This window comes from Nicotiana tomentosiformis, chromosome 5 (genome assembly GCF_000390325.3).
Source record: "Nicotiana tomentosiformis chromosome 5, ASM39032v3, whole genome shotgun sequence".
Classification (NCBI taxonomy): domain Eukaryota; kingdom Viridiplantae; phylum Streptophyta; class Magnoliopsida; order Solanales; family Solanaceae; genus Nicotiana; species Nicotiana tomentosiformis.
Genome location: NC_090816.1, coordinates 409,219 through 427,386, shown reverse-complemented (window position 1 = coordinate 427,386; position 18,168 = coordinate 409,219). Strand labels below are relative to the sequence as shown.

The 18,168-nt window shown below is 37.4% G+C and overlaps 1 long non-coding RNA gene across 1 annotated transcript; it reads right to left on the bottom strand.

Annotated features, from left to right (window-relative positions):
* Positions 1–11,359: 11,359 nt before the first annotated feature.
* On the bottom strand, positions 11,360–12,913 carry LOC104093870 (uncharacterized). Its single transcript, XR_685737.3, has 2 exons — positions 12,692–12,913; positions 11,360–11,798 (listed from the first exon to the last, which is right to left on the bottom strand). It is a non-coding gene; the product is annotated as an uncharacterized lncRNA (long non-coding RNA).
* Between the last annotated feature and the right edge of the window lie 5,255 nt (positions 12,914–18,168).

Below are 18,168 nucleotides of genomic sequence, written 5' to 3'. Positions count from 1 at the left end.
TCGCCGTTACAGTAGATGCTAATGGAAGTATATTTCCCTTAGCTTTTGCTATTTATACCAATGAAAGCCAAGAGACGTGGACACTATTTTTGAACCACTTGAAAGAGCAAGTTATCAAACAGGTTCAGGTATTTTTTTAATATCTGATCGACATGGTGGTATTTTAAGTTCTGTACAGAATTTGCATGCATGGAAAGAACCGTATGCCTACCACCGTTACTATGTGAGGCACCTGAAGGCCAATTTCCAGAAGGCATATCCCAACAAGGATTTGCATGATTTAATATGGATGGCTGCAACAGATCACCAAGAATGTAAATTTAGGAGGCGCATGGAATCAATCAGGCAGGAAGACGAGGGACCCTATCGTTGGTTGATGCGACATGAGCTTGACAAGTGGACTTTGTATGCGGATGGTGGCAGAAGATGGGAAATTCTAACTACAAATGTGTTAGAGTCTTTCAACGGGTTATTGAAGTCTGAACGAGGATTGCCTGTCACTGCCATGGTGCGGATGTCATTCAAGCAGATGTCAGAGAGGTTTGTTGAAAGGGCTAGGGTGCATCGTCATTGATGGAAAGGTGTGTTGAATTTATGCCAATACCAATGAAAAGATTTGAGAAATACAGGAAGCGAGCACATTGACATTCATTTTTGCAGTATTGCAACGAGCGAAATATTTTTGAAGTTCGCACCGCTATCCATCACAACCGGGGGAATAATACACACATCGTAAATGAAGCCAGAAGGTTATGCTCTTGTGGGAAATAGTCCATATACCACATGCCGTGCTCACATGCCATCAAGTGCTTTCAACATAGAGGTTTATGGGCAACCAACTACGTTGATAAAGAATATAGTGTTGCTGCATACTTAAACACCCATAGTGGGCAGTTGCAGCCAGTGGGTGCTGAGCATTATTGGCCGCCGGTACCATTTAAAATAGTGTGTAACAAGGACTATGTACGTCAATGACAGGTCCAAAAAAGAACGCGTATATAGAATTAAATGGATGTTAGTGATACAGTTTATGCGCGCAAATGTGGCATATGCTCGCAAACAGGACACGACTGACGTAAATGTCCTTCAGCTGGTTTGGGTGGCGGTAGTAATCCAGCTCCTGGTTCATCTAATGTGCCCAACTATCAAGGATACATGTAGTATTTTGTTTCTATAATGTGGTTGTAATAAATGTATGTACTTGTTTATCTTGCAGAATGTATGAACTAAAATTATGTTTCCATTGCTGTTAAATCTTGTTGATATTTAATATTAATACTTCAGTATAACAATCTAACATAAACCCATTCAAAAAAAAAACAACTGTCTTATCGACCTGAAAAAGCTGCTCGCGTGCAAAAGCTATCTTCTGAAAAAGTTGTATTATACCCGAAAGAATCTTTAACACACGAAGCATAGTGCGGTGAATTACTACGTTATGTGTGTTGTCTTGTCGACCTGAAAAGCTGCTCGCCTGCAAAAGCTATCTTCTGGAAAAGCTATTTTGTACCCGAAAGAATCTTTAACACGCGAAGCATAGCGCAGTAAATTACTACGTTATGTGGGCTGTCTTGCCTATAAATAACTAGCAAATTTTAGTTATTATTTGCGCTTAACAAAAACAAATAGCAAAACTGTTACACCCTAAATTTTCGTACATAAAAATGCATCGTAAGCAAACTAATGTAAGACCAAAAATGAGATAATATTTAAAAGTATATAAATTAATTTAATCATGTTACCTCTGAGGTTACAAATATTGAAGATCATGAACAACAAGTACAAAGAGGGTTGGACGGTTCAGAAGCTAAAGCAATTGAAGAAAATAATGTTTCGTCGAAAGTCGACAAGTTGGGAATGTTATAACATATACCTTTGGGGTGAGACTAGGGTGCTTAACATGATAAGGAGATTATGTTATGATTTATATTAGTCGTATGACATCCGTGTGTTATGTTTTGAAGTCAAGAGAGTTGTGGAACAAAAGTCGATGAAAGTCATCACAAGTTACATTCATAAGTTTTACTGAAACTTTGGGTCAAATGTAACTGCGATTTTCTCCCAATATACTTAGAGTTATGGGGTGTTCCACCCATCAAATTAAAGATCTATGAGTCTATTTTCCAATGCATTAAACCGTTTGTCAATATGACATTGGAGTAGAAAGATATGGGCATTTGTGCGATACTGCGCAAGCTACTTGGTGACAAGTAGGTGTGTCACCTACTTGCTTAAATGAGAGCCCAAAAAAAGGGGCCATTTTGGGTCGTCCAAAGAGGCCTTTTAAGGGCCTATTTTATTCATATATTAGACTTAAAATAGAGCATAATAACCATACATAATCTCTGCAAAGAATCCTCCCAAAAATTTCCCACAAACCCTAATTGATTTTCTCTCCCTTTCAAGTTCCAATTGGAGGTAAAACCTAGAGTTTGAAGAACCAAGATAAGAGCTGAGTTATCCAATAAATAATGTGAGTTTAATTCTCTCTTTCATCCAATTTTTCTTCTATAAATTCATGGTAAGTCGTTCTATACTTGTAAGAACTCACGGGACGGTGATCGGAAGCCGTGAGTTCGAGTTATTCACTTGTAGCGGACTGTTTTGTGTTGTTGTTGGGCTGCGTGTTTTACTACTATTTTGTGGATTTTGGAGGAGGAAGGGGGTTTATAAACACCATATAAATGTAGGGTGGTTGTCTGGTCGTTCGTCATAATATTTTCGGGTCGTTTGACACTACTACGGTGGTCGTTTTGTGTACGAAGAGATTGGGGTGTGTTGGGCTGTTTTGTAGTATTTGATGGTGTATATAGGGCTGGAAAATGATGTATATATGTTGTTATTGTTCTGTTCTTGTATTGTTGGTGTTATCTTGAATTTGGAGGAAGTAAGGATTATAGGGGAGATGCTGCCCGTTTTAATACAAAATAGGTTTGTCGTTCGTTGTGCGATAGTTGTACCTTTCGTAACTTAACGATAGTATTATTATCATTCTTGTAGATTAAGGTGCGAAGAGGTGAGTTCAACTTGGTGATTGAAAAGATTGTGATAAGGTATGTTAAGGCTAAGCCTTCCTTCATTTTGGCATGATCTCGTAGCTACATATGTTAGTAATGAGACAAAAAGAGAAGTTCATATTCATGAATTTATTCACACTATTCTAGTCTCATAAGTTACAATATTATTCCTTATCGAGACTCTATATTCAATTTTAGTATTGTCTTCTTCCAGTCAAGAGAACAGCAAGCCTATATATACAGTATTACAGTATTTTCATTACCATCGAGCTATAATCGATGGGCAGGCCCCTATTGGGCAACCTCTGATCAGATGGAAATTTATATACCGAGCCTACTGTGGCCGAGCGCCTATGAGCGAGCCCAGCATGGTCGAGATACATAGCCTAGTATGGCCGAGCGCCTATGAGCGAGCCTACTATGGCATAGCAGTTATATATACCGAGCCTTATAAGGCCGTACAATTATTTTACTTACTATATTGAAGGAGTTGAGTCAGTATCAGCAGGTAAGTATATCTCCAGATCATCTTTGACTCCCAGTTATTTCCAGTTATTATATTATCAGTTCAGTTTCGATTTTCAGTTATGTTATTGCCTTACATACTCGGTACATTATTTCGTACTGACGTCCCTTTTCCGGGGACGCTGCATTTCATGCATGCAGGTTCAGATAGACAGACGAGTAGATCTCCTCAGTAGGTGTTTCCCGAGTTCAGCCTGATCGGTAAGCTCCACGCCTTTCGGAGTTGCCAGGTCTAGAGTGTTGTGTACATCTTATGTATATCTGTATATATGTTATGGGTAGGTCGGGGCCCTGTTCCGATCATAGTACATCTATCAGTAGAGGCTTGTAGACATATCCTGTTGGTTAGTGCAGTATGTTGGGTTTGTAGGCCTGGTATGTATAATTTGGTGGTTTGTCAGCTGTAGTAGCTATGACGGCCTTTTCAGCCTAGCTTTATATTGATGTTTAGTTAGCGCTAGTTTCCATTCAGTTTTATATTTTGCTTCGCAAATTTTCTTGCAAGGTTTCCCCATGGCCAAAGTATGACATTATGTGTTCAGAGTCCCTTAGTCGCAATTTGGTACGCTAGGTTAGGTGAGGCACCGGGTGCTTGTCTCGCTCCTAGGTTCGGGGCGTGACAAAAACCTTCCATAAATTTTTTATTTTTCTTGCATTAACAAATGTCTGGACGCAATGACCAACCAAGTGCTATTGTGGCAAACGTGCGATTTTGAAGGCATGTTGGTCCGACGATAATGTTGGGCGCAAATACTGGATGTGTCAATAATTGTTTGGACGCAATGACAAAATTATTGTATGTTTGAGGAATGGTATGATGAACCCATTAACCAGGAATATTACAAATCATGTTTGCAGTATGTTTGGAATATAAACGGTGAATACCAATGCCAGATCTCTGAAATGCAACAAGAAATTGTGACAGTGCAGGAGAAACTAAAAGAGGCGGAAGAAGAAAAAAATAAAATGGAAGAGAAATTTAAGTGGTTGGAGGAGAGAATAATAGACGGTAGTGACTAAACAAACACATGTATGTGTTGATCGTAGTATTTTATCTTTATGTTTTTACGGGTCATGTATTTTCATTAGTTGTACTGAATTTAAATTATGTTAAGTTGCTATATTTGTGTTTGTGTTGTAGTATTAAAATAACGAAGAACCAGAGAATAAAAACATAATATAATGTAAACAATAAAAATTGTTGCTATTATTTACTGAATGTCATATGTACTTAAAATACAAAAAAATCAATGTGTCCCACATCCTGTATGCTTTAATGCAGCCGTTGGCCTGAGGCGCATTCCATCCCGCCCGGCTACGCTATCAGGATCATCCTCATTACGTCGCCTCTTTATCGGAGGATGCGCTGCAGTATGATCGTCAGTAGGGCTGGCAGGCTTGGTAGAAGGGGCCGTCAGTCCAGCAGTAACCTACAAAATAATAAGATAATTTAGTATATGAAATATATATTAGTAATGTACGTGTTAAGTCACAAAAATTTAAATTATCTTACCATGGTCTCGTCGGCCTCCTGAATATAATCATCCGTCACCGCCAAGTTAGTATCGCACAAAGTGGCCTCCGTGATGGGCGAGGATGAAGCCTTTAAAAAAAACATAAAGATATTTATTACTAATCAATGAGATAAAAACAAATTTAAATTTAATAGTAATACCCCTACCTCATGGGACACCCCTACCTCGTGGGGTACGCCTGCCACGTCGACCACGTTTCGGCCCCACTGGTGTCCCACAATGGTACTTCTCTGGCGCCACATACTCAAACTCGTATCCTAATCGCTCATCATCTCGGGCTCGCCTCAATGTACGGGTAGCCAGATCGGTAACCTGCCGGCCATACTCGTGCAAAGCGGCTGCTGCATCTGCAGTTCCAACTGGTGGAACAAATGTAGGCCAATAGCTTGCACAACACGTAAAATATAAATTACGGAACGCTAGGTTAACATTATAAGTAAGTGTACCAAATAACATACCAGTGCCTCGTGCCTCCCGGTGTATGGAACGTACCGACAGCCAGCGTGATAAATGAGATTCTCGACAAAAATTCGAGTAATGCTGCGATACCAGCCCATATAATCATGCCCAGTCTCCGTCTGGTCAGATGGAGGGGGAATCAGGTCATGTCGTTGGTCCCAAGTATCGATTTACGCCTCTAGCCATGCCATATATGTCTAGTCGACCGTGGAACGATCATCCCGCTGGTAATGTGTGATATGCCAGGCGAGCGGTGGCGGTACAAGCTACGGCGACCAAACTGGTGAAGTACTCGCTCGGTGGCATGATGCTCCACAATATCAAGGCACATCAACGGGACGGAAGAGCTCTACATAATTTGGCCGGCCGAGCAATAATCGGGCAAACCAGCTATTAGCTCATCGCTGTATGGCCTCCAAATGAACTATTAAGTAACAATAGAAAATGTGGGTATACACAACACATATGAAGCCAGACCAAGTAAACTTAGGTATACATTTACATGTGCGCCCTCCGGCAAATCCAACAAATCCTTGAACAAGTGGAGATTATGTCGATCCTCGTACTCTCGTCCATATCCTCGCGTATCAACCCACCTCCTAACTAGAGGGAGAAACGAAGGTGGTGCACCCAGAGCTAAGGGTGGTAGAGGTGGTTGCAACTGCAGGAACCGCTCCCAGGCCCAAACCTAATATACAAAGTGGATGTAAAATTTAAGGTATATTTTTACTGGGTATGTTATAATGAATAGAGTATTCGACTATGTTTTCACCTGTAGCAGTGGCAAAAATTCAGCAACGTTATGCTGGGTGCTGGGTGCCCATGCTCGCCCGGTACATATGCCTGTACAAGTAACCGAGAACAACATCACCCCAACTGTACTAAGGTAAATCATCTAGCCGCTCAAGATGATGAAGAAATCTCAAGCTGACTGGGTTTCCCGAAGTGTTGGGGAACAAAACCCCTCCAAACATAATGAGCAACAGCAACCTCGTGTACCGGTGAATATGAAGCTCCAATGTATCATTTGTGATGTCAGTATGCAATGCCTCCAAATGCTGCCGTACGGGCGTCAACTACAGACGACTGGCTCCAACTAGTACAGTCTCATCCGGTGGCTGGAAACCAGTTAGCCGCTGCAGCATTTCCATGTAGTGCAAACTCGTGTACTCTCTGATGGCATTCGACAAAGCAACATGGTGTCCATCAACGGGTATCCCATATAGGACCTCCACATCCTGAAGCGTGATAGTGGCCTCGCAAATGGGCAAATGGAATATGTGCGTCTCTGATTACCACCGCTCTATCAGGGCCGTGATCAACGACCAATCCAGCTGCAGCCGACCGATCTCCACACCCGTATCCTGGAGGCATCTAACTATACGGGGATGGAGAGGGTGGTCCCCAAGAAATCCCCACATATCATCTACTCTCCTGGCACGGAACGTCTGGGCCAGTAACTGTCCCTCCCATATATGCGACGACCTATGATCGCCCTGTAACAACAGTAGCTCCAGACTGGCAGGTCCGGGATGCAAAAGGGGAACCTCCATGTCGTCTACTATAAATTAAACAATATTAAGTACATTATTTTACTTTAATATGTTAGTTTTATTATTTTACATGTTAGGTATATTATTTTATATGTTTGTTTGTAAATTAAATAATTAATTTTATAATTATAAAAGATTTAATTATTAAATATTCATATATGGGTTTTGAGGCTCGATATTTGAGGCCCAGTAGCACCAAGATATCCTGAATTCTTGTGTTCATGATGAGAAAATTTTCTCAATTTATCACTCAACATGTCTGTTATTTTAAATGTTAGTTTATTATTTATATGTTAGTTTAATATTGTATATGTTAGTTTTATTAATTTATATATTAGTTTTATTATTTTATATGTTAGTTTTATTGTTATTATATATTTTTGTTTATGACTCACTTATTTTTGACTATAATAAAATTAAATAATTAATTTTTATAATTATACAATATTTAATTATTAAATATTCACATATGGGTTCCGAGCTCGATATTTGAGGCCCAGTAGCACCAAGGTATCCTGAATATATTATTGTTTTCTCATATTTAGTCCAGGAAATATTGTTGTTTTCTCATGTTATTTTCTTACGATTGTTGACTAGAATTGGACAGAGTTTGTGTTTGAACTATCAGCTTTTTTGACGTATTTTTGAGTATAATAGATATTTAAATGATTAATTTCAATAACTACAAGGATACTACGCTAAATGGCACTACATTATACTACGCTAAAAGGGCACTACATTACAAATAGAAGCACTACATTAGGCCACAAGATACCACTAGAGGGAACTAATGTAACAATTTATCTATTTTACTAGTCTTTAAGCAAATAAATAATCTAAACCGGATAAAAATAATAAATCAATTTAATCACAAAACATTCACGAAAAATACATATACCACTGTAAAAAGTAACTAATTAACATTTTTTTTAACAACTAATAATAATTTCTCTGTTTTACTAATATTTTTAGCACACTAATATCATAGTCCGGATAAAAATAACAAATTAGTTAAATCGCAAAACAATCACAAAACAACATAGAACACATTAAAAACAACTAATATGCATTTTTTATACGAGTTTTAACAAAAACTAAGTCGGAATACCTCGATTTAAGGTTTTTGGAAAGTTGAAGATTTGGTGATTTGGAGCCGAAACGAGCAACCCACAACGAGATAACGCCTTAGCTACGATGTGGGACCGAGAATCTTTACTTTTTGTGGGACGGGTGGGCTCTACTCAAGCTTTTTTGGTCGTTAATGGGGGGACCGCCTGGTTAGTTTTTTAAGTTTTAATGGGGGGAGTTCTGGTTGGACGATTATTATGTAGGTATAGCACCGTTTATTAAGGCGTTATACTATAATGCCTTAATAAACGACGCTATACTACTTGCCTGTCTTTTCAAATTCAAGTATAACGCCCTTTTAAAGGGCGCTATACCTTAATAGGTTGTATTTGCTTTCCACACATTTCGATCGTTTGAGTCCAAAAGAATCACATTTTGGTTCCGGACTCCCAATGAGGTTGCTGATCAGACCCTCTCAGCTCCGACATTCTTCGTGGCTGTACACGTCGGCGCTGGATATCACGCGCCGTCGAACGTGAAAGCTCTCCGTTCCGTCATGAGACGAGCGTGCCTCGCCGCTTCTTCTGTTCTCCGAAAGATCAGATTCAGAAGGCAGAAACCATGAACTGGAATAAAACTAACTTTTATCTGCTTTTATAGTAGTTAATTTCCATATGCATATTCATCCGTGTGTATTCTGAATGGAACTATATAGTGTACAGTTGTATTTTAAAAAATATATATGTGTTTCAAGTCACAATTCATCGTTACAAAGTAATTTCCACCTCCATTTATATTGTTGTGTTGTTGGTTTAATTTTAGGGTGCAGGTGGATGCATAGACGCTGTTACGGCAGCAATTCAAGTATTGGAGGTACTTCACTAACTTCATACTTTCTATATGAAAATGGGGAAGATGTTTCTGTTAGGCAGTTTAATTAAGAGGTGAAGAGATCTTAGACCAAAAATGTGGCGTTTGTAGCGATAAATAAATTCTCATGGAAAGATGGTCAGATAGGGGCAAAGTTGGTAGGTTCACATCAAATAGGTTCAAATTGTCTCGACAGATGTAAATTCTGTGATCATATCCTGGTTAATAACTAGCTTGAGATGTCAATAAATTGGAGAATAAGCTTTTAAAATTAAAATTATTGGACTCCAATTGAATGTCCTATATGAAGTGGCATTCTCATTGAAATGGTTAAACAAAAGAGTACTGTTTTAGTTTGATAAGTGCACATGAAGGCACTAGTTAAAGAATAGATTAGGGACGATTTGCAAATAGCTCGAGAATAGGTGGATATTGATGCGGGACAGAGGTAATAACAAAATTTACTTGTAACTTTACCTTGTACTGAAATATGATATTATATATAATTAGTTGGAATCTATGTTATTATCGATTGAAGAAGGTATTCAAGTACCCAATAATGTTATAGGGTGAAACAAGTATGATGCCTGATGAGTCGCTTACTTGGGGCAGGTTTGTTTATGCCATTAATGAGCTTGTAAATGTCGATATCATGTTGTTATAACTTTTAAAAAAAATCATTTTATTGCATAAAAGTGTCACAAGTGAGGTCTTAAAATTCCTTTCTAGCACTGAGTGTGGCTGAAGTTATACTCTTGGAGGGTCATAAACACTAAATAATGATGAAAATGTTGTTTTAACTTTTCAGAGCTCTTGTTGATCTCGTTGCATCATTATTATTTTAGAACTAGTCTATTTGCCCGTGCTTCGCGCGGCGGGAAAATAAAACAAAATGAAATTGTATTTTAAAGAAAGTAAAATAAAACAAAATTGTATACTAATGTTATTACTTTTATAAAAGAACATTAATCTTTACTAATCAAATATTATAACTTTTATAAAAAGAGAATCTATGAGAAATATTTAAGGCAAAATTTGAAATGATCAATTTAAGAAATTAATAAATTTAAACTTGAAAAAAATAGAATATGCAAAATAAAATTAATAGAAAAGAAAAAAATGGCAATGTTAAAATTGAAAAAAAACTACAAAGGAGGAAACGATATTAGAAAAAAGATCAATTAAGTGTAACATGTCATTGATATATTAATGTGATTAAATTTCCCGATTTCTGATTGTTGGAACTTTCGTATCAAATACAACATCTATCGTAAAAATTGCACGGGAGCCTATTTGGTCGTGCCCATTTAACCTGTACCTACTTTTTTTTTTTTTTAACTTGTACCCATTGTTTAAATAACTTTAAGTCTTTTTTTTCATTCCTTCCTTCCTTCTTCTTCTTCTTCTTCTTCTTCTTCTTCTTCTTCTTCAGGTAACAGTGATTTTATATGGCGTTTGCAAACATATTTTAAGTTAGTTTATGATGTTTTACAGTGGTGAGCTGTTGTGACCCTTTATTTTTTACTATTGCTTAGGATTTTTTTTTTCTTAATTGCAAAATTGGTCAATTAGATTTATTGTTGTTTTGACAAATTGATGATTGAGCTTGTTCTTGATGATATTTGGAGGTCATGTTTCAAATTTGAGCTCATTTGAAGTAGATTTAGGTATTAAATCATACATTTGATTGGTAAAATTCGAAGAACAAATTTCTATTTTCGGGCAATTTGCACTTCAAGCCTATTTGACCTTAAGTGCATGAAAACATTGGTTGCACTTTCGACCTTTTGGCCTTAATTGCATCTGAAAACTAATTTTTCACTTCAGACTTATTAGTCTTAAGTGTAGGAAAACGTTTGTTGTACCTTTTAGCGTTAAGTGCATGTGAAGTGCAATTTCTCTCTTCAAACTTATTGACCTTAAGTGCATAAAACCATTAGTTGCACTTCACACCTATTGGCCTTAAGTGCATCTAAAGTGCAATTTTTTACTTCAAACTTATTGGCCTTAAGTGTAGGAAAACGTTTGTTGTACTTCAGACCTATTGGCCTTAAGTGCATCTGAAATACAATTTTTAATTAGACTTATTGGTCTTAAGCGCATGGAACCATTGGTTACACTTCATACCTATTTTGCCTTAAATGCATCTGAAGCGCAATTCTTTCACTTCAGACAAATTATTTTTTAACTTCAGACCCGATAAGTGTGAAGTTGATCGTAAAGTGGGTAGACTTGCGAAGTTTTTTGCAAAGTGAATATAAGTTCATTTGTGATCCCAAAATCGGGTATAGATGCAAAAGCCCCACATCTATCATAGACTACACCAAACAACTACCAAAACAAATTTGATCTTAGTCCCAAATTAGCAACATTAAGCATTGCTGTAACAGTGAGAAAAGCAAAAATAAGTCACGTTCTAACCATTACACCATTACACCATTACACAGTACTTTCCCCTCTCTCGACGTTCCTTTTCTGATTTTCTTCACTCTTTTGACTTCGTTTGCATTACACCATCGATCACATCTCATTTTCTTGTCTCACTTCACGGAACAAACCAATAAAGCCACCAATGCAACACCACCAACCTACTTTAACCGAGAATTACAATTCATGTGCCAAATATGAAAAGGGGAAGTCAAAGCTTAGAGGTGTCCACGGCTTCAATCCTATAGAACAATGCTTAATCGTAGATGATTACTGTAATCTAATTAGTCAAATCACTTCCTTTTGTTGGGTCAAATTTCCTTCTTTGTTACATAATTTCTGTACTGAAAAATCAATTATTATAAGATATCAAATTTAGATTACTGCATATTCCTTACTTTACAAAGAGATAAAGTCTTCAAGAACACTATTAACCCAAAATAAGTAATCAAAAAAGAAAGATGATAAAACATTTAAAAGGAAAAAATCACCTAATTATGAAAGAGATAGTCATATATTATTACTACTAAACCAAAAGAGAAAAAAATGAAGGGAAGAAAGCAACCAAAGGAGATAAAAACTTATTACGTAATATGCTTTTTTGAAGTCTGCTTTCAAAGATTACAATTGCTAGAAAAGTTTGATAATACCATTAAGTAAAATTAAGGTGGTGAAAATATAGAGAAAAGAGTGTTATTAATAGAATCAGGGAGAATCATGGTTGTCTACGTTTTGCCATTGACTTTCAAAATTTAATGAGCAATAATATTCAACAATATCGCAAATTTCTTTGTTGTCAATGCAATATGCTGAGCAATTGAAAGTTCATTTCTATATGAATCTGGAATTATGTATAAAGTTATGGAAATATAGAGAAATAAGAAATTATTACAAGGAAAAATAGTGAAGCAAGTAAAAATAGAGAAAATAGAAAGTGTACATAGATAAAGAGTAAGAAATGCGTATACCTTAATTTCGTAGGGAAAGAGTAGACATAAAATGTTCTTATAACCTATGCGAATTCTACAAATATAGAGAGAGGGATGATGTACGGTGAGGAGAAACAAACATGGGAGGAATTGACTTTTAAAGAAAGGGAAAAGAAACGGTTGAAACTCTTATTAATTATTAATCATAAACCATAATAAATTAGTAATAAATGGAAAAATAAGAGATGAAGCCAAAAATTGAGAAAAAAGAAAAGTGAGTTTCCTGGGAAAAGAACGTGCCATCTCACCTTGCTTGTGTTCCTCTTTTGTATATATAGATAGATTGGATATTCAACTGTATCAATCAAATTTGATAAGGGAAACATATTGAAGATATATTCATTAAAAGTCACGCAAAAAATTAGTACGATCTCTATTCATCAATTAAAGAGAGATCGACAAAACCTTAAAAAGCAGAGAAGACGATGAATATATAAGCAAAATATGAAAAATTCTCTCAGTTGCCATCTCAACATTCATGAAGCAGAAACCCGTCAACATTGTGATGCGACATTAGATGCCATATATAACTATCAAATATGGCCATTGGGTTTTTTGGAAAATAAACGGTTGCACTTAATTAATAGTAATAACTTTTCCACCTTTTTATCAATGGATGTTGTTGAAGGGACGTGTCTTTTGGACTTCTTACACAATCGAAATGAAAATAATGAGTGGAAAATAATGTAAAAATTGAAGGAAAAAGATAAATAACTTTCTTCGCTTATAAGAGGTGCCAAGTCATCTTATATATATATATATATATATATATATATATATATATTTGCTTATATGTGTAAGTCCATTTCTTTGTGTCTTGGTTTCACATTTTTTTTTGTTTTGATGAAGTAAGGTATTCCATTAATAAAAACATCAAGAAGATGCATAGTTACATAGTTACATGAGGCCTAGTTACAAAGGCAAAAACAAAAAGGAGAAGCTAGGCCCCGTACAAAGTGTCAATCTAGGACAAGAGTACTAAGAAAGTTCAAAAAAATGACCAGTACCAAGTATAGGAGACAGTTTTGTCCAGCAAAAAATTCAAGTAGGCATTTTGACTTGAGAGAGTGATTTGAAGTTGAGATGCCATCAAAATATTTTCTAGTTCTCTCTGTCCATAAACACCAAAAAATAGCTGCAGGAATCATCAATCAGATTTTCTTGATGGCCTTATCAACTTTCCACAAACTCCAACTAATGTGTGCCTGTCTCATATTTTGTGGCATAACCCAACTCAGACCAAAAATACTATAGAACATATTCCATATATCAGTGGCAACTGAGCAGTGCAGGAACAAATGACTGACAGTTTCATGATTCCTCCTACAAAGATAGCATCTGTTGACCAGCTGGAATCCTCTCCTGTTAAGGTTTTCTTGTGTTAGACAAGCTTCATATAATGCAATCCAATTGAAGCATATAACCTTAATAGGTAATTTTGTCATCCATATAAATTTCCATGGCCAAGCATCAAGCACCTGATTTTGATTGTAGTTTTGCTTGTAACACTCTTTGACTGTGAAGATACCCTTGTTACCCCAACACAGTGTATGAAAGATCTTCATCAATGTTGTAGCTTTCCAGCCTTGCTAGCATTTCCATTAAACTTTCCATTTTCCAATCTTGGACAGACCTTCTCAGAAGCACATCCTAGTTGTTGTTGCTCCTGTTCTGAGCAATTGAGGAATTCTTGTCCATGGCAATTTGGAAAATGTTAGGGTACTCATCCATAAGGGCTGTGCTATTCAGCCAAATGTCCTTCCAAAATCTGATGTGCTCTCAATTACCAGGTTTGAAGTGGATCTTCTGAAAAACATCATTGTTCAATTTGCTAATAAATTTCCAGGGACCAACACCATAAGGGGCATTTCAAATTTTAGTGCTCCAGTTGTCTCTTTTCCCATATTTTGCATCAATCACCTTCTTCCAGAGACTTGGCTCACCTGTACCATACCTCCATATCCACTTCATCATCATACTTTTGTTGTGGATTGCTAAATCTTTGACCTCAGTACTCCATTGCTTTTCGGCCGTATGACTTTATCCCATTTTATCAAATGGAATTTGTGAGAGCTATTATTCCCGTCCCAAAGAAAATCTCTTTTGATTTTATCCAGTTGCTTTAACACATTTTTAGGTATAGGGAACAATGACATATAATAGGTAGGTATGCTGTCAAGTACACTGCTGATAAGAGTTAATCTACCTCCTATAGATAAATATTGCATTTGCCAAGTGGCTAATCTTTTTTCAAAATTTTCTACAACACCATTCCAAATTTCACAATTCTTGAATTTGGTTCCCAATGGGAGGCCCAGGTAGGTGGTAGGAAATGCCCCAATGCTGCAACCAGTACCTGTCAGCTCTTCTATATTGTTCACATTGTTTACTGGATAGATAGTGCTTTTCAGCTTGTTGATATGTAATACTGACATGGCTTCAAAGAGTAGGAGGATGAGATTCATGTATAGGTCCTATAGGAGTTGTGCTCTTTCTGCCGCACAAAAAATCAGATTATCATCAGCATATAGTAAATGGGATATAGTAATTGTATTCCCAGCATTGGTGCCAACTCTGAAACCTTGAATCCACTGCATTTGCCTGGCCTTTTCCAACATCTTACTTAGACCTTTTATGGCTAATATGAACAAAAAGGGGGAGAGTGGATCACCTTGTCTAATCCCTTTTTGAGGAGAGAAGAAACTCACAGGGAATCTGTTAATTAAAATTGAATATTTGACAGTAAAGATGCAATACCTTATCCATTTTATCCACTTTTCACCAAAGCCCATCTTCCTCAAAATAGATATTAGACATGACTAATTCAATTTATCAAAGTCCTTCTCTATATCCAGCTTGCACATAACTCTAGGTTCTCCAATTTTAATCCTCTAGTCCAAAACCTCATTAGCTATTAGAGCTGTATCAGTTGTCTACCTTTGTTTGATGAAGGAATTTTGATAGCTAGAGACTAGCTTGCCAACAACCAACTTCAATCTCTCTTCTAGAACCTTGGCCACTATCTTGTAAACACGTCCAATAAGGCTAATTGGCCTGAAATCCCTAAGTTCAACATCACCCTTCTTTTTAGGTACAAAAGCAATGAAAGATACATTGCAATACCTCATCATGTAGCAATGCTGGTGGAATTAGTTGAGGCCCCCTATGACCTCTGCCTTAATGAAACCCAAGATTTGTGGAAGAATTCCATGGTGAAATCATCTGGCACTGGGGCCTTATCATGGGCAAATGATTGAATGACACTAAGTACTTCATCTTCTTCAAACACCTTTTCTAGCAACTCCCTGTCTGCCTATGTGAGTCTGGCTACTTCCTCAAAGCTCGCAGTAGGCCTCCACTCTTCACTTTCTTTGTAGAGATTCTGGTAGTAATTCAAGATCTTATCATTGACCACTTCCTTGTCTTCTGTGATCTCACTATCAACTTTGAGCTTGTCGATTGAGTTGTATCTTCTGTGAGAGTTGGCCATTGTTTGAAAGTATTTTATATTCTTGTCCCCTTATTTTAGCCATAAGCATCTTGATTTTTGTCTCCATGAAGTTTTTTCAGCTTTAGCAATTTCCATTAGCTCCAATTTCATATTAAGAAGACTTTGTTTTTCAGGCTGAGTAGGAGTTCTGTTCTCTGTTGCATGTTCTAAAGGTGAAAGCTCCTCTAGAATTATGCTTAATCTTGTCTCTAGATTGCCATAGACTTCCTTGTTCCATTTGGAGATGTCTTTCTTCAGGTTTCTCAGCTTCTAAATAAGTATAAAATCAAGGCTGTCACTAATCACATAACCTTGCCACCACTCCTTCACCATGTCCATAAACCCCTCTTGCTGGAGCCACATATTTTCAAACTTGAAGTAAGATAGAGTTGAATGCCAGTCACCACTTTCTAGCATTAGAGGTTTGTGATCTGAAATAGGTCTTGGCATTGCCAACTATTTGATACACTTAAAGCTCTCATTCCATTCTGTAGAGATAAGGAACCTGTCAATTCTCGAGGCCTGTAAATTGTTCTCCCCCCTTGACCATGTGTATTGTGCCCCGAGTGTGGTTTGGTTCTTATGTTGCAATTCTTGAGGCCTGTATTATTTTAGAGAAGTTTCTCATAGATTTGGTTCTTATGTTGCAATTGTATCTCTCCCCCTCAAATCTGCACACATTGAGGTCCCCTCCTATAACCCATTGATCACTCCAGATACCCATTATTTCTCCCAACTCTTTCGAGAAGTCATTCCTATCTGTGTTTTTGTGTGGGCCGTAAACTCCTGTAAAACCCCACCTGAAATCTTCTTGCAGACTCTCGAGGACGCATGTAATTGAAAAACAACCTTAGTGAGAGTTAACAGACCTCCATAATCTATTGTCCCATAAGATAATAATATCTCCACTCTTTCTATTTGCCTCAAACTCTGCCCAGTCAGCTCACTTATTCCCCCATATCTGATAAATCATACTTGATGGTATGCCATCCATTTTGGTTTCTTGTAGACATAGATATCAGCTTTCCACCTTCTGACTAGTGACGCCAGAGTGCTTCTTTTATTCTTATTATTTAGACCCTGAATGTTCCAACTTAGAATTTTGACCTTCATCTCGACAGTATCTTGTAATACCGGCCTCGATCACTTTTCTTCATCCCATCATAGTTGATGCCACAAATAAGATTCTGAACTTCACATTCCCCTTTCTTCCTCCCATTTCTTTTCTTACTAGAAGTAGAAGGAGATCCTTTTTTTTTGCAATTGAACCTGTCTCTTCTGGTCCATTCTTGGGATTAAGTGTAGAATTTCATGTTCAAAGCCGGCTATATTGATCCCAAAAAGCCTTGCATGCCTTTCCCATAACTAGTTTTATCGATTTAGAAGTCTCTATTATTGTGGGTTGCTAAATTACTTGTTGAATTCCTTGTAGTTCCATTGAGTCACTGTCATGCCAAGAGAGGGGAACATATTCACTGTAAGAATCAGTGTCAGAACATACCAGAGGAGTAGAAGCAGATCCTGACCAATTCAACCTTTATGAAAGACCTCTAAGATTGTTGGCTAAGACGACGCCTCGCATACGGGTAGCAAGAGGGCGCTTATGCCCCGACGGTGGGGCCTTATGGGGAAGGGCTTTCAGCTTCGTCGTCCGCATCATCATCGGCTTCTGAGAGGGGGATAACTGTTAAATCCCGCGAAGTTGATTCCATAATGACTAGGTTGACATGGGTCTACTGAAGATCAACAGATGAGAGAGGTATAACATTACTGTGAAGAAGACAAGGGTCTGGTAAACTTTTTATGGTACGCCAAGACTGAGAGCTAATGGGTTTATTTGTTTTTGACTTAAAATGGGCCTTCACGTGTGGGCCTTTTGAATAAAAGTTTTTATTTTGGCCCAACTTCTCTGGGACTCTACGAATGTTTGAGCTGCTCGCTTCATTGTGCCTAATTATAAAATTTCCTTGCTTGGCCCGTGAATTAATGAGACTGGGTAGATGGCCCAGTATTTTTAAATTAAAGTGCCATATGTCCAGCTGTCTGTCTACTGCAACTTTTGAATTAAAGTGCCCTATGTCCAGCTGTATGTCTACTGTAGCTTTTGAATTAAAGTGTCCTTTCTCGTGTTGCGTTTTGACCTGATTCTCGACACCCTTCCCCATATTCACTGCTGCTTTGATTGATGAAATCCCCAACCCTTCTTCTCCAGCTTTTCGAACAGGTTTTGGTGTT